This window comes from Ranitomeya variabilis, chromosome 1 (assembly GCF_051348905.1).
Source record: "Ranitomeya variabilis isolate aRanVar5 chromosome 1, aRanVar5.hap1, whole genome shotgun sequence".
Taxonomy (NCBI): Eukaryota; Metazoa; Chordata; class Amphibia; order Anura; family Dendrobatidae; genus Ranitomeya; species Ranitomeya variabilis.
Genome location: NC_135232.1, coordinates 52,121,474 through 52,142,933, shown reverse-complemented (window position 1 = coordinate 52,142,933; position 21,460 = coordinate 52,121,474). Strand labels below are relative to the sequence as shown.

The following is a 21,460-nucleotide window of genomic DNA, read 5'->3' as shown; positions in this document are numbered from 1 at the left end:
AATATGGAGGTCGGTGAACTTCCGCTGCTTGGAATTCTGGGATGCAGACATATCTGAGCGGAACAGGATGTGAAGACATTACAAGGTGAGTATATAGTGAGATAGTAGAGATGTGCAGAGAGATCTGCGGAGGATTGCTTTTGAGTCGACCATATCTCCCTCTCTCCCCTGAGGCCGACCTCCCATGTGCATTCTCTGTGCTACCTATGTTATTACTAGAATTGAAATTCTGTTGCTTTGAAATATTTTTATTGATGTATTTTATAAAAGGTAAGGTGAAAATAGGGAAACATAGGAGAAAAAAATTGGAAATTGGGGGGGAGGAATATATGGGGAAATTCTGTTGTAGAAGAGAGGGACATGTTTTTTCATCTTATTTGAACCCATGCAATACTTTATCTCTCCACAAGAGGGCAGCAGAGGATAACAAATAATAGAACTTTGGGATACTAACTGCTTCACACCTCATGCCATATATATTCATTATGGAGGGGGTGCAGGGGTATGGAGCACAGGTGTCTTAATTGCAGCAGGTCCAGTACCCCTCCACAGAGAGAGAGAGAATGTTGTCTAAGAAGAGGTTTTCATAGGTACCCATTCACATGGAGACGTTTATTCTCAGCAAGGAAGGAAAGCGTAGGACCTGGTATAAGAGAGATGCCAAAAGTGGCTACCAGGTACACATAAAATGGGCCTTTTTTATGGGCTAAACGCTCTCACTTTTCATATTTCTAGTGCAGTAATGCAGTTCAATTTCTGTGTTTCATGTTTGCATGTGTTAGCGCTGCAGTGTGCTGCCTTTTTTGCTTGTCAGGGGTATGGAGCAGACTCAGGAGCTGAGCCCGGACTGTATACACTAGTACAAACCATATGGGACTATTGTACTGCATGAAGGGAGCAGGTATGTGGGTTAACCCCTTCTGTGCAAGAAAGACAACTCTGAATGCAGAAGGGGAGGTAAGGGTTAACACGTTCACACATGAGGAGACATAAAAGATGTTATTATCCCAGCAGAGCTGCAGGAAGCACAGGAGCTGGGGACGGTTCACACTTTACTACTGGAGGACGTCACTGTTGGTCTGGGGTCTTCCCAGGAATCCTGTACCCGGCTGAGCTTCATTTTATCAGAAAGAGCTGACGGGAGAAAATGCCGCTCTACTGCTCCGTCAGCGCCATGTCCGGGGGCTTTCTGCCTCCTGCTCATCTGCGACCTGCGGACACTCGGTCAGTGAGCGCTGATTGGCTCTTACTGTCAGGTGACTGCACTTAGAGCTAAGGGGGGCTCAGCTTAAATTAAAAAAATCTTTTATCCTTTCATTTTGTAATATTTTCTTAAAGGGAATCTGTCATGTCATTTTGGCCAGCATTCTGTAATGCTGTAGATAAGCCCCCGATGTAACCTGAAAGATAAGAAAACAAGTTAGATTATACTCACCCAGGGGCGGTCCGGTGCGGTCCGGTCCGATGGGCGTCGCAGGTAAAGTACTGCAGTGCGCAGGTCCTGGGAAAGGTCAGAGAGGCCCAGAACCTGCGCACTGCAGGACTTTACACTGCCCTCAACAGGGCAAATCAGTACGCCTGCGCAGGAGCCGCAACAGAAGCAACATGGTAAAGCCTGCATTTATAGCCTGACTGCCTAGTGTGAACACTTACCTATGGCTATAAATGCAGGCTTTACCATGTTATTAGCCATAGGTAAGTGTTCACACTAGGCAGTCAGGTCAGGGACCCATCCGATCTGAGATTACCTTGACGTTTGGTGGATGGGCTCACATTTTTTGGCCAAATCTTGTGCTAAGCATCTCATGTGTTTTTTCATAGATTTCACAAGCCATTAAGCTATTCACATTTCATGTATCGCACATTTCCTAGCTTTAGTACAGTTGAGTGCAGCCATTGATCTATTTGCTATCTATAGTGTCTATGGCAGCTGAATTAATACCTGAATAAGCACCCAGCCCTTTAGCTCTGATATACTGCTCTGATATTGTGGATATACCATATGAGGAATATATAGTTTGACCCTATTTGCCCACTCTTAATATTAGGGCCTAACAGGGCCAGGAGGGTCAGTCATTGGTCAGCAGGGGCGTCATTTGCCCAGACTTTTAGGGTGCCAACCTCCACGGCAAGGCAGGGTGATATCAGTGTTTTTGAAGGACGGCTGGGGCACACGTGTTTTGTCTGCTGTGGGCCGGAACTGAATTCACATTGCCCCACAATCCCTTTTCTAAATGGATGTCTGGGTGGAGATGTCTGGGTGGAGTACGTTTCTTACTGACTTTTGCTTCGGAGCCCTCATTACCTCCTCTTCCATGGGATCGGTTTTGGCTACAAACAAGACAGAAGATCTTGGGTCCGGGTTAACAGGTTCGAGTTTACTGTGCAATTCATATACACGTGGCTGTTGCATACAGATTAAGACAAAGTCTCCTTTTAGTGTTGTTCCCTTGGTTTTGTGATCCATCAGTCCTTCTCCCCGTCCTGTCCTGAAACCCACCATCTTTCCCTCACTCTGCCACCCGGCTGACATCTTCCTCATCAGGGAGACAGAGGCATGACTTTCTATACGTCTTCTGGACCTTAGGTCTAACACTGTCCTGGCATCCAGATGTGACCAAAGCTGTGTCCTCATTCTTCTAGGAAGCTAAAACTGACCGGACCGTTCTCTTCTGCTACAGCTTAGCTGCACTAGAACCTGCTAGCTCTCCTATGTTCAGCCTTGCTTTCCTCTCCACTCAGACTTGCACTTGATGAGTCCTAGACTCTGACTAGACTGTGTGACAGCCCTTATTTCACTCACTGTAACCCGGAAACATTTTCTATAAAACCTGATTTGACCCTTCCCAAACTGTGGGCTAATCCCAGCTCCATTACCTATCTCATCACCAGTGTAATACAAACTGTAGTATATCCCTATCTATTATATGGTGTTTGATTCCCCTAGTGGACAGACCTCCCGCATTCTCAAGAACAGCCATAGGCATACCTTGTAGGAGAACCGAACACACAACACCGGCCATAGGGATAAAACATAACATAACTTTATCACACATAGATACAGTGCCTTGCAAAAGTATTCGGCCCCCTGGAACTTTTCAACCTTTTCCCACATATCATGCTTCATACATAAAGATACCAAATGTAAATTTTTGGTGAAGAATCAAGAACAAGTGGAACACAATTGTGAAGTTGAACGAAATTTATTGGTTATTTTAAATTTTTGTGTAAATTCAAAAACTGAAAAGTATAAACCACATTTAAGAAAAAAACATGATCGTGGGGCCATTGCTTCATCTGGAACTTCCTGGTGGACAGGTTGCTTGGCTGCCGGAGGCCTTGCTTGTTCTTGGTCTTGTTATGTGGATTCTGAAGACCAGGAGGCTCCTGAGGGCCCATCTCTCCTGCCGGCAGCTCAGAGTGACTTGGAGATATGTTTCCTTTAGTTCAGGAAAGTAAGAGAAGGAAAAGATGAATGTGATGTAATAACAAAAAAAACATGTATGAAGAGTCATGTAACACTGCAAACTGCACAAAGATGACCCACAATAACCTCAGTGCTGTAGCATTAAAGAGACTGCAAAACGGGGGATGGGAAAAGACCTGGGACTTGTCATTAATATGTCACTTTTTACCTGGTCTACAAAAAACGCACACACGATTCAATGGATCATAAAGAAATGTACAAAATGTATAAATGTATGGCAAGTGACAGATATTATGTATTGTGGAAGATAACCAGACTATTTTTTTTAAATTAAAGGGCCACTGTCACCCCCTCCAGCCGTTATAAACTAAAAGAGCCACCCTGTGCAGCAGTAATGCTGCATTCTAACAAGGTGGCTCTTTTAGTTTTTGGTTCAAGTATTCCCCAAAAATAAAGCGTTTTGAAACTTATCCAAAATACCTGTTTTTAGCCAGGGAGGCGGGTCCTCACTCCCCAGCTTGAACCGCTACTCTGCCGTCACTCAAATCTTCAGGGGCTTTCGGCGCCGCCCCCTCCGCGCTTTTTTCGCTTCAAAACCGGCGCCTGCGCTGTGTTTAAGCTCTGGCCGTCTGACGTCCCAGCCAGGCTTGCAGACTGCGCCTGTGCGGGCAGTGCGGCCACCCTGCTACTGAATCCCCGCCCCGCAGTGTGTTATGCATTATGCACAGTGCGGGGCTGGGATTCCTAGGCACGGCACAGGTGCAGTCCGGAACCCAGCATCTGAGCTGATGGCCAATGCTCAATGCGCCTGCCCCAGGCAGAAGAGCACAGCGCAGGAGCCGGATTTCAGAGGTAAACATCGCTGAGGGGGCGGCGACCAGCGCCCCAGACGAGATGACTGACGGCAGTTGGGCGCTTCAAAGAGGGGGGTTCAGACCCGCCTCCCTGGATAAAGACAGGTATTTTGGATAAGTTTCAAAACGCTTTATTTTGGGAATACTTGAACCAAAAACTAAAAGAGCCACCTTGTTAGAATGCAGCATTACTGCTGCACAAGGTGGCTCTTTAAGTTTATAACGGCTGGAGGGGGGTGACAGTGGCCCTTTAAGAGGTTAATGAATGTCTTTTATTCGGCCAATTGGAGCCTTCCAGAAAAGATCTACGACTGTGATGAATATACTTACTAATGGAGCTGCCTACTGGATGCAAAGAACTGCAGCTCATGGAAGAATGAAACTTCTTACCTTCTCAGCCAATAACTTCTTCTATCTGCCCGGCTTGTCTGCTGCAGCATCATCTCTGGACCCACAGCTTCTCGTTGTCTCCTGAGGCTGCTCCTCCTCTTCCATCCGGATTTGTATCTCCGAAAGGTGCCCGGTGACAAGGACTTCTCACCTACAATTATTACACCCAACTCAATACCTGTCACACATTGTTAGGGGGTCTTCTACAACTTTTTATAGCACTCAGTTCAAAATAAATAGTTTCTTTTTTCTCCTAAACAATCTGTCTGTCATTGACTTGTTCACCCCCAGCACGAGCTCTGGCAGAATATAGCTGTTCCTCGCTCCTCAGTGCCCGGTGCTGTAAGAGGTCGCGCAGGGGAACAAATGATTCCTGGCCCCAACTACACTAATATTGTCTGCCCAGAATGCCCCCAAGTATTCCTCTGCTCGATGCCCCCACAAGCACAATGCTACCCTGCGGTGTCACTGCCCGGGATATGGTCCTTTATAGGTTTCTTTTAGCTGTTCACGAATAAGTGAAATAATGCGAGTACAGGGATTCCCATGTGTGGGTGCAGGGTGGAGAGCATCGAGGATCAGACAAGGAGAGGCCCATACACAGACTGCTCGTATATAGGGGAAGAATCCTGCCGAAGCAACAAGAAGCTTCTGGACTGGGGGTGAGACAGCTCTTCAGCACGGGGAGAGAAGGAGGCAGAATAAGATAATGAAGAATATTTAATACTTCACAAGTCTGCAATGTGAGGAAGAGAATTACAAGATAAACGTTTAGTTCCTCTATAAACCAACAATCAGTAAGCTTGAAACCTTCTGCATCAACAACCGGAAAACCGACGCAAGGTCCACCTGTCGCATCAGTGCTCCCGAGCCTAACCTAATCAGTAATCAGTACTATTAAATAGTAATATTTCCTAACTTACTGCATTCCTCTACATCTGACCATACATCACCATTTAAAGAATCACAATCACTTACTTGTCTGCTGCGGCACTTCTTGGATTGATTTCTCGCTGCTACTTGTTCTTATTTTGCTGTTTTCTGTCCTTCAACCATCTTCTGCCTTTCACTGTCCACATCTTGTTGCACCGTCGCTGTTTTAATCCCTGTAACCAGAGATACTGTGCGAGTATGTTTTCACATGCGGCAATTTCAAGACCATTTACAGTTGGGGTGCCACCATAGTGCCCCTTTTGTCATTGGTGTGCCACCTGTACATACCCTTTACCACTGGCGTGACACCAGAGCACACCCTTTGCCGTTGGTGTGCCACTGGAACACACCCTATGCAGTAGGCCCACCAGATTGGCCCAATATATGACCTTTTGCCTTATTGCTTACCACCGGGGTTCCCATCTTAGGCTATTTTGCCACCAGGGTGCACTCTTTGGCCTTATTGCTTACCACCGGGGTGCCCATCTTAGGCTATTTTCCCACCGGGGTGCACTCTTTGGCCTTATTGCTTACCACCGGGGCACCCATCTTAGGCTATTTTGCCACCAGGGTGCACTCTTTGGCTTTCTTGCCAGTGATGTGCCACCGAAGCACATCTTATACCGTTGGTGTGCCATCGCAGCACACCTCTTTTCCGTTGGTGTGCCACCGGAGCACATTTTTTGCCGTTGGCTTGCCACCGTAGCAGACCGTTTCCCGTTGGTCTGCCACCGGAGCAAACCCTTTGCCGTTGGCCTGCCATCGGAGCACACCATTTGCCGTTGGTCTGCCACCGAAGCACACCCTTTAACGATGGCCTGCCACCGAAGCACACCATTTCCCGTTTAGCTGCCACTGGAGCACAGCCTTTGACGTTGGCGTGCCACGGAGCACAACCTTCGCCTCTGGGGTACCACCAAAGCACACCGTTTACCATTAGGATGCCACCGGAGCACACCCTTTAGCGCTGGGGAGCAACCGAAGAACACCATTTACCGTTGGGGTGCCACCAGAGCACATCCTATACCATTGGGGTGCCACCGAAGCACACCCGTTACCGTTGGGGTGCCATCGGAGCACTCCCTTTACCGTTGGGGTGCCATCGGAGCACTCCCTTTACCGTTGGGGTGCCACCGGAGCACACCCTTTACCGTTGGGGTGCCACCGAAGCAAAACCTTTGTCATTGGCCTGCCACCGAAGCACACCCTTTAACGCTGGCCTGCCACCGGAGCACACCATTGCCCGTTTGTCTGCCACTGGAGCACACCCTTTGACGTTGCTGTGACCCAATTGCACACCCTTTACCTTTGAGATGTGACCGAAGCACAACCTTTACCTTTGGGGTGCCATCGGAGCACACCATATACCGTTGGGGTGCCAACGGAGCACACCCTTTACCGTTGGGGTGCCATCGGAGCACACCCTTTATCATTGGGGTGCCACCAGAGCACACATTTTACCGTTGGTCTGCCACCGGAACACACCCTTTGCCGTTGGCGTGCCACCGAAACACACCATTTGCCGTAGGCCCACCAGAGTGACCCAAAATATGACCTTTTGCCTTATTGCTTACCACCGGGGCGCCCATCTTAGGCTATTTTGCCACCGGGGTGCACTTTTTGGCCTTATTGCTTACCACCGGGGTGCCCATCTTAGGCTATTTTCCCACCGGGGTGCACTCGTTGGCCTTATTGCTTACCACCGGGGTGCCCATCTTAGGCAATTTTGCAACTGGGGTGCAATCTTTGGCCTTATTGCTTACCACCGGGGTGCCCATCTTAGGCTATTTTCCCACCGGGGTGCACTCTTTGGCCTTATTGCTTACCACCGGGGTGCCCATCTTAGGCTATTTTCCCACCGGGGTGCACTCGTTGGCCTTATTGCTTACCACCGGGGTGCCCATCTTAGGCTATTTTCCCACCGGGGTGCACTCTTTGGCCTTACTACTTACCACCGGGGCGCCCATCTTAGGCTATTTTCCCACCGGAGTGCATGCTTTGGCCTTATTGCTTACCACCGGGGCACCCATCTTAGGCTATTTTCCCACCGGGGTGCACTCTTTGGCCTTATTGCTTACCACCGGGGTGTACATCTTAGGCTATTTTCCTACCGGGGTGCACTCTTTGGCCTTATTGCTTACCACCGGGGTGCCCATCTTAGGCAATTTTCCCACCGGGGTGCACTCTTTGGCTATATTACTTACCACCGGGGCACCAATCTTAGGCTATTCTGCCACCGGGGTGCACTCTTTGGCCTTATTGCTTACCACCGGGGTGCCCATCTTAGGCTATTTTCCCACCGGGGTGCACTCTTTGGCCTTATTGCTTACCACCGGGCTGCCCATCTTAGGCTATTATCCCTCTGGGGTGCACTCTTTGTCCTTATTGCTTACCACCGGGGTGCCCATCTTAGGCTATATTCCCACCGGGGTGCACTCTTTGGCCTTATTGCTTACCACCGAGGTGCCCATCTTAGGCTATTTTCCCAACAAAGTCCTCTCTTTGGCCTTATTGCTTACCACTGGGGTCCCCATCTTAGGCTATTTTCCCACCGGGGTGCACTCTTTGGCCTTATTGCTTACCACCGGGCTGCCCATCTTAGGCAATTTTGCAACCGGGGTGCAATCTTTGGCCTTATTGCTTACCACCGGGGTGCCCATCTTAGGCTATTTTCCCTCCGGGGTGCACTCTTTGTCCTTATTGCTTACCACCGGGGTGCCCATCTTAGGCTATTTTCCCACCGGGGTGCACGCTTTGGCCTTATTGCTTACCACCGGTGCACCCATCTTAGGCTATTTTGCCACCAGGGTGCACTCTTTGGCTTTCTTGCCACTGTTGTGCCACCGAAGCACATCTTTTACCGTTGGTGTGCCATCGCAGCACACCTCTTTTCCGTTGGTGTGCCACCGAAGCACATTCTTTGCCGTTGGTTTGCCACCGTAGCAGACCTTTTCCCGTTGGTCTGCCACCGGAGCAAACCCTTTGCCGTTGACCTGCCATCAGAGTACACCATTTGCCGTTGGTCTGCCACCGAAGCACACCCTTTAACGATGGCCTGCCACCGGAGCACACCATTTCACGTTTAACTGCCACTGGAGCACAGCCTTTGACGTTGGCATGCCACGGAGCACAACCTTGGCCTCTGGGGTACCACCAGAGCACACCGTTTACCGTTGGGGTGCCACCGGAGCACACCCTTTACCGTTGGGGAGCAACCGAAGCACACCATTTACCGTTAGGGTGCCACCAGAGCACACCCTATACCATTGGGGTGCCACCGAAGCACACCTTTTACCGCTGGGGTGCCACCAGAGCACACCCTATACCATTGGGGTGCCACCGAAGCACACCTTTTACCGCTGGGGTGCCACCGGAGCACACCCTTTACCGTTGGGGTGCCACCAGAGCACAACTTTTACCGTTGGGGTGCCATCGGAGCACACCCTTTATCGTTGGGGTGCCACCGAAGCAAACCCTTTGTCGTTGGCCTGCCACCGAAGCACACCCTTTAACGCTGGCATGCCACCGGAGCACACCATTGCCCGTTTGTCTGCACTCTTTGGCCTTACTACTTACCACCGGGGAGCCCATCTTAGGCTATTTTCCCACCGGGGTGCACGCTTTTGCCTTATTGCTTACCATCGGGGTGCCCATCTTAGGCTATTTTCCCACCGGGGTGCACTCTTTGGCCTTATTGCTTACCACCGGGGTGCCCATCTTAGGCTATTTTCCCACCGGGGTGCACGCTTTGGCCTTATTGCTTACCACCGGGGTGCCCATCTTAGGCTATTTTCCCACCGGGGTGCACTCGTTGGCCTTATTGCTTACCACCGGGGTGCCCATCTTAGGCTATTTTCCCACCGGGGTGCACTCTTTGGCCTTATTGCTTACCACCGGGGTGCCCATCTTAGGCTATTTTCCCACCGGGGTGCACACTTTGGCCTTATTGCTTACCACCGGGGCGCCCATCTTAGGCTATTTTCCCACCGGGGTGCACGCTTTGGCCTTATTGTTTACCACCGGGGTGCCCATCTTAGGCTATTTTCCCACCGGGGTGCACTCTTTGGCTTTCTTGCCATTGATGTGCCACCGAAGCACACCTTTTACCGTTGGTGTGCCATCGCAGCACACCTCTTTTCCGTTGGTGTGCCACCGAAGCACACCCTTTAACGATGGCCTGCCACCGGAGCACACCATTTCACGTTTAACTGCCACTGGAGCACAGCCTTTGACGTTGGCATGCCACGGAGCACAACCTTGGCCTCTGGGGTACCACCAGAGCACACCGTTTACCGTTGGGGTGCCACCGGAGCACACCCTTTACCGTTGGGGAGCAACCGAAGCACACCATTTACCGTTAGGGTGCCACCAGAGCACACCCTATACCATTGGGGTGCCACCGAAGCACACCTTTTACCGCTGGGATGCCACCGGAGCACACCCTTTACCGTTGGGGTGCCACCAGAGCACAACTTTTACCGTTGGGGTGCCATCGGAGCACACCCTTTATCGTTGGGGTGCCACCGAAGCAAACCCTTTGTCGTTGGCCTGCCACCGAAGCACACCCTTTAACGCTGGCATGCCACCGGAGCACACCATTGCCCGTTTGTCTGCACTCTTTGGCCTTACTACTTACCACCGGGGAGCCCATCTTAGGCTATTTTCCCACCGAGGTGCACGCTTTTGCCTTATTGCTTACCACCGGGGTGCCCATCTTAGGCTATTTTCCCACCGGGGTGCACTCTTTGGCCTTATTGCTTACCACCGGGGTGCCCATCTTAGGCTATTTTCCCACCGGGGTGCACGCTTTGGCCTTATTGCTTACCACCGGGGTGCCCATCTTAGGCTATTTTCCCACCGGGGTGCACTCGTTGGCCTGATTGCTTACCACCGGGGTGCCCATCTTAGGCTATTTTCCCACCGGGGTGCACTCTTTGGCCTTATTGCTTACCACCGGGGTGCCCATCTTAGGCTATTTTCCCACCGGGGTGCACTCTTTGGCCTTATTGCTTACCACCGGGGCGCCCATCTTAGGCTATTTTCCCACCGGGGTGCACGCTTTGGCCTTATTGTTTACCACCGGGGTGCCCATCTTAGGCTATTTTCCCACCGGGGTGCACTCGTTGGCCTTATTGCTTACCACCGGGACACCCATCTTAGGCTATTTTGCCACCGGGGTGCACTCTTTGGCTTTCTTGCCATTGATGTGCCACCGAAGCACACCTTTTACCGTTGGTGTGCCATCGCAGCACACCTCTTTTCCGTTGGTGTGCCACCGAAGCACATTGTTTGCCGTTGGTTTGCCACCATAGCAGACCGTTTCCCGTTGGTCTGCCACCGGAGCAAACCCTTTGCCGTTGGCCTGCCATCGGAGCACACCATTTGCCGTTGGTCTGCCACCGAAGCACACCCTTTAATGATGGCCTGCCACCGGAGCACACCATTTCCCGTTTAACTGCCACTGGAGCACAGCCTTTGATGTTGGTGTGCCACGGAGCACAACCTTGGCCTCTGGGGTACAACCAGAGCACACCGTTTACCGTTGGGGTGCCACCGGAGCACACCCTTTACCGTTGGGGAGCAACCGAAGCACACCATTTACCGTTAGGGTGCCACCAGAGCACACCCTATAACATTGGGGTGCCACCGATGCACACCTTTTACCGCTGAGGTGCCACCGGAGCACACCCTTTACCGTAGGGGTGCCACCAGCGCACAACTTTTACCGTTGGGGTGCCATCGGAGCAAACCCTTTACCGTTGGGGTGCCACCGAAGCAAACCCTTTGTCGTTGGCCTGCCACCGAAGCACACCCTTTAACGCTGGCATGCCACCGGAGCACACCATTGCCCGTTTGTCTGCACTCTTTGGCCTTACTACTTACCACCGGGGAGCCCATCTTAGGCTATTTTCCTACCGGGGTGCACGCTTTTGCCTTATTGCTTACCACCGGGGTGCCCATCTTAGGCTATTTTCCCACCGGGATGCACTCTTTGGCCTTATTGCTTACCACCGGGGCACCAATCTCAGGCTATTTTCCCACCGGGGTGCATGCTTTGGCCTTATTGCTTACCACCGGGGTGCCCATCTTAGGCTATTTTCCCACCGGGGTGCACTCTTTGGCCTTATTGCTTACCACCGGGGTGCCCATCTTAGGCTATTTTCCCACCGGGGTGCACTCGTTGGCCTTATTGCTTACCACCGGGGTGCCCATCTTTGGCTATTTTCCCACCGGGATGCACTCTTTGGCCTTATTGCTTACCACCGGAGCACCCATCTTAGGCTATTTTCCCACCGGGGTGCATGCTTTGGCCTTATTGCTTACCACCGGGGTGCCCATCTTAGGCTATTTTCCCACCGGGGTGCACTCTTTGGCCTTATTGCTTACCACCGGGGTGCCCATCTTAGGCTATTTTCCCACCGGGGTGCACTCGTTGGCCTTATTTCTTACCACCGGGGTGCCCATCTTTGGCTATTTTCCCACCGGGGTGCACTCTTTGGCCTTATTGCTTACCACCGGGACACCCATCTTAGGCTATTTTGCCACCGGGGTGCACTCTTTGGCTTTCTTGCCATTGATGTGCCACCGAAGCACACCTTTTACCGTTGGTGTGCCATCGCAGCACACCTCTTTTCCGTTGGTGTGCCACCGAAGCACATTCTTTGCCGTTGGTTTGCCACCGTAGCAGACCGTTTCCCGTTGGTCTGCCACCAGAGCAAACCCTTTGCCGTTGGCCTGCCATCGGAGCACACCATTTGCCGTTGGTCTGCCACCGAAGCACACCCTTTAATGATGGCCTGCCACCGGAGCACACCATTTCCCGTTTAACTGCCACTGGAGCACAGCCTTTGACGTTGGCGTGCCACGGAGCACAACCTTGGCCTCTGGGGTACCACCAGAGCACACCGTTTACCGTTGGGGTGCCACCGGAGCACACCCTTTACCGTTGGGGAGCAACCGAAGCACACCATTTACCATTAGAGTGCCACCAGAGCACACCCTATACCATTGGGGTGCCACCGAAGCACACCTTTTACCGCTGGGGTGCCACCGGAGCACACCCTTTACCGTTGGGGTGCCACCAGAGCACAACTTTTACCATTGGGGTGCCATCGGAGCACACCCTTTACCGTTGGGGTGCCACCGAAGCAAACCCTTTGTCGTTGGCCTGCCACCGAAGCACACCCTTTAACGCTGGCATGCCACCGGAGCACACCCTTTACCGTTGGAGAGCAATCGATGCACACCATTTACCATTGGGGTGCCACCAGAGCAAACCCTATATCATTGGGGTGCCACCGAAGCACACCCGTTACCGTTGGGGTGCCATCGGAGCACTCCCTTTACCGTTGGTGTGCCACCAGAGCACACCTTTTACTGTTGGGGTGCCACCGGAGCACACCCTTTACCGTTGGGGTGCCACTCGAGCACACCTTATACCGTTGGGGTGCCACCGGAGCACACCCTTTACCGTTGGGGTGCCATCGGAGCACACCCTTTACTGTTGTGGTGCCACCGGAGCACACCTTATACCGTTAGGGTGCCACCGAAGCACATCCTTTTCCCCTTTACCGTTGGGGTGCCACCAGAGCACTTTGTTTCCCGTTTGTGTGCCAGCATAGCACACATAGCCTTCCATTTAATATACTGGTCCTCACATAGCTTTCTATTTAATTATGGATCCCACATAGCCCTCCATTTAATTTATTGGGCCCCACATAACCTTCTAAATAGTACAATAATTCCCCACATAGCCTTTTATTAAATGTATTGGCCCCCACATAGCCTTGCAATTAATTTATTGGACCCCACTTAACTCTTCATCTAATAAAATTGGTCCCACATAGACTTCCAATTAACATATTGGGTCCAAAGTAGTCTATTTAATATAATGGCTCCCACATAACCGTCCTTTTAATAAATTGGGCATCACGTAGCCTTCCAATTAATATAATGGGACCCATATGATTCTTATTTTAATATATTTGGCCCCACATAGCCTTCCAATTATTATAATAGATCCCACATAGCCTTCCATTTAATACATTAGGCCTTACATAACCTTCAGTTTAATATTTTGGGCCTCATATAGTTCTTCATTTAATATAATAGGAACTATATATCCATCCATTTATAATGGGCACCACATAACCTTCCATTTAATGTATTTTAATAGGCCCCACATAGCCTTACATTTAATCTATTGGGCCCCATATAGCCTTTTATTTAATTTGATGGGCCACACATAGCCTTCTCATTTTAATATAATTGGTGCTACAAAGCCTTCCATTTAATATTGTGGGCAGCACATAGCATTCTATTTAATAAAATGAGCCCCACATAGCTTCCAATTAATATAATGGACCCCACATAATTCTTAATTTGCTACAATGGGCCCAACATAGCCTTCCATTTAATGCAATTGGACCCACATAGCCTTTCATTGAATTTAATGGGGCTAACATAGCCCTCTATTTAAATTTAATGGGGCCAAGATAACCCTCTATTTAATATAGTGGGCCAAACATAGCCTATTCCTTAAAAATATTTGACCCCACATAGCTCTTTTTTAATATAATGGGACCCACATAACTCTCCAATTAATATAATGGGTCCCACATAGGTTTTTGTTTAATATACTGTGCCCCCACATATCCTTCCGTTTATTATAATGGTCCCCACATAATTCTTCATTTAATATAATGGGCTCCCTGGAACTTTTCAACCTTTTCCCACATATCATGCTTCAAACATAAAGATACCAAATGTTAATTTTTGGTGAACAATCAACAACAAGTGGAACACAATTGTGAAGTTGAACGAAATTTATTGGTTATTTTAAATTTTTGTGGAAAATCAAAAACTGAAAAGTGGGGCGTGCAATATTATTCGGCCCCTTTGACTTAATACTTTGTTGCGCCACCTTTTGCTGCGATTACAGGTGCAGGTCGCTTGGGGTATGTCTCTATCAGTTGTGTACATCGAGAGACTGAAATTCTTGCCCATTTTTCCTTGGCAAACAGCTCGAGCTCAGTGAGGTTTGATGGAGATCGTTTGTGAACAGCAGTTTTCAGTTCTTTCCACGGATTCTCGTTTGGATTGAGGTCTGGACTTTGACTTGGCCATTTTAACACCTGGATACGATTATTTGTGAACCATTCCATTGTAGATTTTGCTTTATGTTTGGGATCACTGTCTTGTTGGATGACAAATCTCCATCCCAGTCTCAGGTCTTTTACAGACTCCAACAGGTTTTCTTCAAGAATCGTCCTGTATTTGGCTCCATGCATTTTCCCATCAATTTTAACCATCTTCCCTGTCCCTGCTGAAGAAAAGCAGGCCCAAACCATGATGCTGCCACCACCATGTTTGACAGTGGGGATGGTGTGTTCAGGGTGATGAGCTGTGTTGCGATATCGTTTGGCATTGTTGCCAAAAAGTTCGATTTTGGTTTCATCTAACCAGAGCACCTTCTTCCACATGTTTGGTGTGTCTCCCAGGAGGCTTGTTGCAAACTTTAAAAACACTTTTTATGGATATCTTTGAGAAAAGGCTTTCTTCTTGCCACTCTTCTTTAAAGGCCAGACTTGTGCAGTGTACGACTGATTGTTGTCTTATGGACAGACTGTCCCACCTCAGCTGTAGATCTTTGCAGTTCATCCAGAGTGATCATGGCCCCCTTGGCTGCATCTCTGATCTGTTTTCTCCTTGTTTGAGATGAAAGTTTAGAGGGACGGCCGGGTCTTGGTAGATTTGCAGTGGTATGATACTCCTTCCATTTCAATATGATCGCTTGCACAGTGCTCCTTGGGATGTTTAAAGTTTTGGAAATCATTTTGTATCCAAATCCGGCTTTAAACTTCTCCACAACAGTATCACGGACCTGCCTGTTGTGTTCCTTGGTCTTCATGATGCTCTCTGTGCTTCAAACAGAACCCTGAGACTATCACAGAGCAGGTGCATTTATACGGAGACTTGATTACACACAGGTGGATTATATTTACCATCATTAGGCATTTAGGACAAGATTGGATCATTCAGAGATCCACAATGAACTTCTGGAGTGAGTTTGCTGCACTGAAAGTAAAGGGGCCGAATAATATTGCATGCCCCACTTTTCAGTTTTTTAACGCTTCCATTATTATATTAGGCCTCACATAATGCTCCATTTATTATAATGAGCCCCACATAGTCCTCCTAATAGTATAATAGGCACCACGGAGCTTTCGATTATATTGGCCCCCACATAACCCTCCTAATAGTATAATAGGCACCACGGAGCTTTCCATTATATTGGCCCCCACATAGTCCTCCTAATAGTATAATAGGCACCACGGAGCTTTCCATTATATTGGCCCCCACATAACCCTCCTAATAGTATAATAGGCACCACATAGCTTTCCAGTTAATATAATGAGTCCCACATGAGCCTTAAGGTACCTTCACACGAAACGACTTTGTAACGATATCGCTAGCGATCCGTGACGTTGCAGCGTCCTGGCTAGCGATATCGTTTCGTTTGACACGCAGCAGCGATCAGGATCCTGCTGTGATGTCGCTTGTCGCTGAATAAAGTCCAGAACTTTATTTGGTCGTCCGATCGCCGTGTATCGTTGTGTTTGAAAGCAAAAGCAACGATACCAGCGATATTTTACACTGGTAACCAGGGTAAACATCGGGTTACCAAGCGCAGGGCCGCGCTTAGTAACCCGATGTTTACCCTGGTTACCAGCGTAAAAGTAAAAAAACCAAACAGTACATGCTCACCTGCGCGTCCCCCAGCGTCTGCTTCCTGACACTTACTGAGCGCCGGCCCTAAAGTGAAAGTGAAAGTGTGCTGTTAGGGCCGGAGCTCAGTCAGTGTCAGGAAGCAGACGCTGGGGGACGCGCAGGTGAGCATGTACTGTTTGTTTTTTTTACTTTTACGCTGGTAACCAGGGTAAACATCGGGTTACTAAGCGCGGCCCTGCGCCTAGCAACCCGATGTTTACCCTGGTTACCCGGGGACCTCGGCATCGTTGGTCGCTGGAGAGCGGTCTGTGTGACAGCTCCCCAGCGATCAAACAGCGACGCTGCAGCGATCGGCATCGTTGTCGCTATCGCTGCAGCGTCGCTTCGTGTGAAGGTACCTTTAGTTTAATACAATGTCCCTCACACAGATTTTATGGTAATATATTGGCCCCCACATAACCCTCCAGTTTATACACTGGAGTAACTCTCTTTCTTCTCTTTTTTACCTAGTCCAGTCTTTCATGACGACTTCCAGCCATCACTCGTCTTTGTAGAGTTTGCCGTCCAGGTCTCTGCTGCTCCGCACTTTTCAGCAGATCACCGCAATCCTGAAAAACAACAATGTTACATATATAAGGGAATAGAATAAAAAATGCCGCCAGTGTGTCTCCGAATGTAACTATGTGCCCCACTGCGCCCATGAATATATCATTCCCCACAGTGTACCCTGCGCTGCACTGAGAATATACATTAGTGACCAGCGTGTGCCCCCATTATAAATATACATTCAGGGGTCCCTGATACAACGGATACAGCCGCGCTGCTGCAGGAATCCGTCCCCGGCTCGCTGCCCGGCGCCTGCTCTGTGACGCCGGTGAGATGATGATTTCATGGTTGTGCCGCCTGCGTTCTTCAACATGAGCTCAAGTGGAAAAAGCGAAAGCAGCAATTGGAGCCGCATGGAAGAGTCAGGGGGATACTGATATTTTATTGCTTTACTATGCAGAGTGCCTCATTAATTATTATTCACAGTGACCCTCCATCCTGGGCCTGAGAAGTGTCCGTACATTTGTCACCGCGCCTGGTGTCCTCCGTGTGTCTCCCACAGTCTCCTCCGCTCAGATCAGTGTTCTGGTCCAGATCCAAGATGGCCACCACAATGGCGTAGGGAGGGGGGGCCGCGGTGAGTCCAAAGCTCCCATCAGACAATGCCCATCAGAAAGAAGAGGTCGGACATTTATTCACTATGAGCGCTCTACTGGACGATCATATTTATCATCGGACCTACAAGATTCCGTCCTGGACTGTGCTGGGATCTATGACCATGGGCCACGGGGGGATCGGGCCCCTCATGGTGGATCACACTCCTCATAATCTGCCACTGACAGAAGATACATAAGATAAGAATGGCCCCTTATGTGTTGGGGCTGGCGGGGTCCTTTACTGCGGCTCTCCCACTAGTTCAACCTTCTTTCCTCTTTCAACAAAATATTTAGAAATATAAAAAGTAAAACACGAAAATCATTTGTTTCTTACATTATAACTTGATTTAATTAAAAAAAAGCAACAAGAAATAAAAAACTAAACCTGATTGAGATCACAGAGAGCAAACAACCCAAACTGTGCGACGATCACATGATTTATCCGGCACAAAAACAGGATGAACATAACATAGTGATAATTAATGATAAAATTCTAGTTTATGTTCATTTTGTCTCCTACATAACAGAAAGCATTCACTATAACAGATCGTACAAGGTTCTCCTAAGGGGCCAAGAAAAGAATTAAGAAATACTTAAAAATATATTTAAAAATAAAAAGCATAAAAGTGTGAATGGTCCCTTCTCCTGATCCAAAAATAAAGAAATAAAAACAGTGTAAAGACTCAGCACATTTGGCATCGCTGCGTCCGTATAAGTCCGATCTTCAAAAATATAAAATTATTTATATCGAGATGGTAAGTGACATAAACAACAAAATCGAAAAGCCCCAAAAATTTCATAAAAAGACATCAAAACACCGTATGGACCCAAACTGGTGCCACTAAAAACTCCTGCGATCCCCATAAAAACCCCAAGCTCCCAGAAAATTAGGGGCAGAAAATTGCAACAGAAATCAGAGTTTTTTAAAAAGTTTTTATGGTTTTAAAAGCAATAAATTAGGCAAATATTTGTATAAATTTGGTGGTAAAGAGAAGAAGGTAAAAGAGAAACCAACGGCAGAATTACGCTTTTTTTCACCATTTCACTTGGATTTTCCCCATTTTCCAGCACATTATAGGGTACAGTGAATGGGGTCATTAGCCTCTTTACGACATCGGGTGTAATAATAAGCCGATGTCTGACTCCCTCCCTTTGATGTGGGCTCTGGCGCTGAGCTCACATCTTTTTTTCTGGCACATGTCAGCTGTTTTGAACAGCTGACATATGCTTCTATCAGCTGTGGGTGGAATCACGATCCACCCGTGGCTGTTAACTAGTTAAATGCCACTGCTATACTGTGACAGCGGCATTTAATGCGCGCTTCCCGCAAGTGTGCTGGAAATCCCGCCCATTGTGACCCTGTCACGTGATTGCGGGTCACCGATGGGTCAGCATGACAACCAAAGATCTCCAGCAGACCTCTATGGTTGTCACTGTCAGATTACTATAAGCTCCGCACGGCGATCAGCGCTCATAGCAAGTGAGCAATTCTGCTATATACTGGTGATCTGATCATCGCCTGTATGTAGCAGAGCCGATCGGGTTATGGCATCTTCTAGTCTACCATATAGACTATTAAAGCATGCCAAAAGTGGAAAAAAAATATTTTTAAAAATATTAAAAAAAATAAGAAAAATATAAAAGTTCAAATCAACCCCCCTTTCGTCCCTTTGAAAATAAAACAATAAAAAAAAATCAAATATAAACATACAGTGGGGAAAAAAAATATTTAGTCAGCCACCAATTGTGCAAGTTCTCCCACTTAAAAACATGAGAGAGTCCTGTAATTGACATCATAGGTAGACCACAACTATGAGAGTCAAAATGAGAAAACAAACCCAGAAAATCACCTTGTCTGATTTGGCAAGATTTAGTTTGCAAATTATGGTGGAAAATAATTATTTGGTCACCTAAAAACATGCAGGATTTCTGGTGCTCACAGACCTGTAACTTCTTCTTTAAGAGGCTCCTCTGTCCTCCACTCATTACCTGTAGTAATGGCTCCTGTTTGAACTAATTACTTTTCTTCCCCACTGTATTTGGTATCGCCGACTTCAGAATCGCCCGATGTATCAATATGAAAAAAGAATTAACCCGATCTCTAAACAGCATAATGAGAAAAAAGTCAAAACGCCAAAATTACATTATTTTGGTCGCCACATTGCATTAAAATGCAATGACGAGCGATCGAAAAATCGTATCTGCACCAGAATTGTATCCTTAAAAACGTCAGCTCAGCGCGCCAAAACTAAGCCCTCACCCAACCCGAGATCACCAAAAATGGCGCACTTTTTTATTAATTGTTTTTAACAAAGTTTGGATTTTTTTTTCACCACTTAGATAAATAAGAACCTAGACATGTTTGGTGTCTATAAACTCATAATGACCTGGAGAATCATAATGGCCGGTCAGTTTTAGCATTTAGTGAACATGTTTAAAAAAAACAAAAAAAAAAACAACAACTGTGGGATTGCACTTTTTTTTCCAGTTTCACCACAGTTGGATTTTTTTTCCCCATTTTCCAGTACACAACATGTTAAAACCATTGGGGTCATTCAAAAATACAACTTGTGCCACAAAAAACAAGCCATCACATGGCCATATTGACCGAAAAATAAAAAAGTTATGGCTCTGGGAAGAAGGGGAGCAAAAAACGAAAATGCAAAAATAACAATACCTCAAGGGATTAAGGGGTTAATAAGTAAATCTCGTCCCGCAAGAATCAGCCTCACACGGCGATGGGGGCGGAAAATAATAACGTTATAGCCCCGATTCATCAAAGCTTTTATGGGAGAAAACGGGATTATCCTCCCTGTCAGGAAGGGGTTAACGTGGAGATAATAAATCCTTCTACTCGGTGTCACCGCAGAATAAACAGAACATAATGGAGCCGAGGTGATGAATGGTCAGAGCAGATGAGGGCTCCAGTGCTGACCCCTCTAGGACCGCACGGCCCCCCATCACCTGTATATATATATATATATACTCCTCTATACTATATACACGGCCCCCATCACCTGTATATATATATATACTCCTCTATACTATATACACGGCCCCCATCACCTGTATATATATATATACTCCTCTATACTATATACACGGCCCCCATCACCTGTATATATATACATACACTCCTCTATACTATATACACGGCCCCCATCACCTATATATATATATATATATATACTCCTCTATACTATATACACGGCCGGAGCTCACACACCACAACACGCTCCGCTGCGGCTCCACAAGCAGAGCGCACCTGGCTGCACACACACCTGCTCCGGTCACTGCTGTGAGCGCTCATATCGCTGCTGGCTCCGCTCCTCAGCCGCGTCACTGCCTCAGCAATATGGAGACATCCGCACTGATCGGAATCCTCGGGGGCGTGGCCTGTCACTGTAGCCACACAAGGGTTGTCATGGAGATCTCCAGGGAAGGCAGAGCCTGTGGGAGATGGGCGGGGCTTCACTGTGGTGTGGGCGGGGCTTAGAGCAGGAAGTAGAAGCCGTGCAGTGTGATTGGCTCCTTACCTTCTGCCAGTAATGGAGCAGATATCTGGCTCCTATAGGGTGGAGGGGGCTCAGGAAGGGTCCACACCCCAAAGATCAGGGAATAAATAATACCGGGTGATTAGGATTTCTCCCCCGTTTCCTAAGACATGAACGAGGGCAGGAGGACATTGTTTTATATTGTAAGGAATCTGATTTCTTCTTTCCTCCCAGTTTTCTCCTGACATGAGATGACCCCACATGTATTGTACGATAATCTGTGAATATGTGGGGGGATCTGCTCCTCACACCCACATCAGTCCCCCACGTCTGAGCTCTGCCTTACAGGGGTCTTCTGGTCTGTCACATTTATGCCGTATCCATGGAGATGACATCATGGCCGGTACATGCGATCTCAGCGATGGGACC

General features: G+C 48.3%; 1 long non-coding RNA gene across 3 annotated transcripts; it reads right to left on the bottom strand.

Moving 5' to 3' along the window:
• Nucleotides 1–3,186: 3,186 nt before the first annotated feature.
• On the bottom strand, nt 3,187–20,925 carry LOC143804996 (uncharacterized). Of its 3 annotated transcripts, none has more exons than XR_013221147.1 (5): nt 20,819–20,925; nt 16,842–16,943; nt 5,650–5,792; nt 4,672–4,822; nt 3,187–3,440 (listed from the first exon to the last, which is right to left on the bottom strand). It is a non-coding gene; the product is annotated as an uncharacterized LOC143804996 (long non-coding RNA). The 3 variants fall into 3 exon arrangements; XR_013221146.1 differs by having other exon boundaries at nt 5,650–5,777; XR_013221145.1 differs by lacking the exons at nt 16,842–16,943; nt 20,819–20,925 and having other exon boundaries at nt 5,650–6,628.
• Between the last annotated feature and the right edge of the window lie 535 nt (nt 20,926–21,460).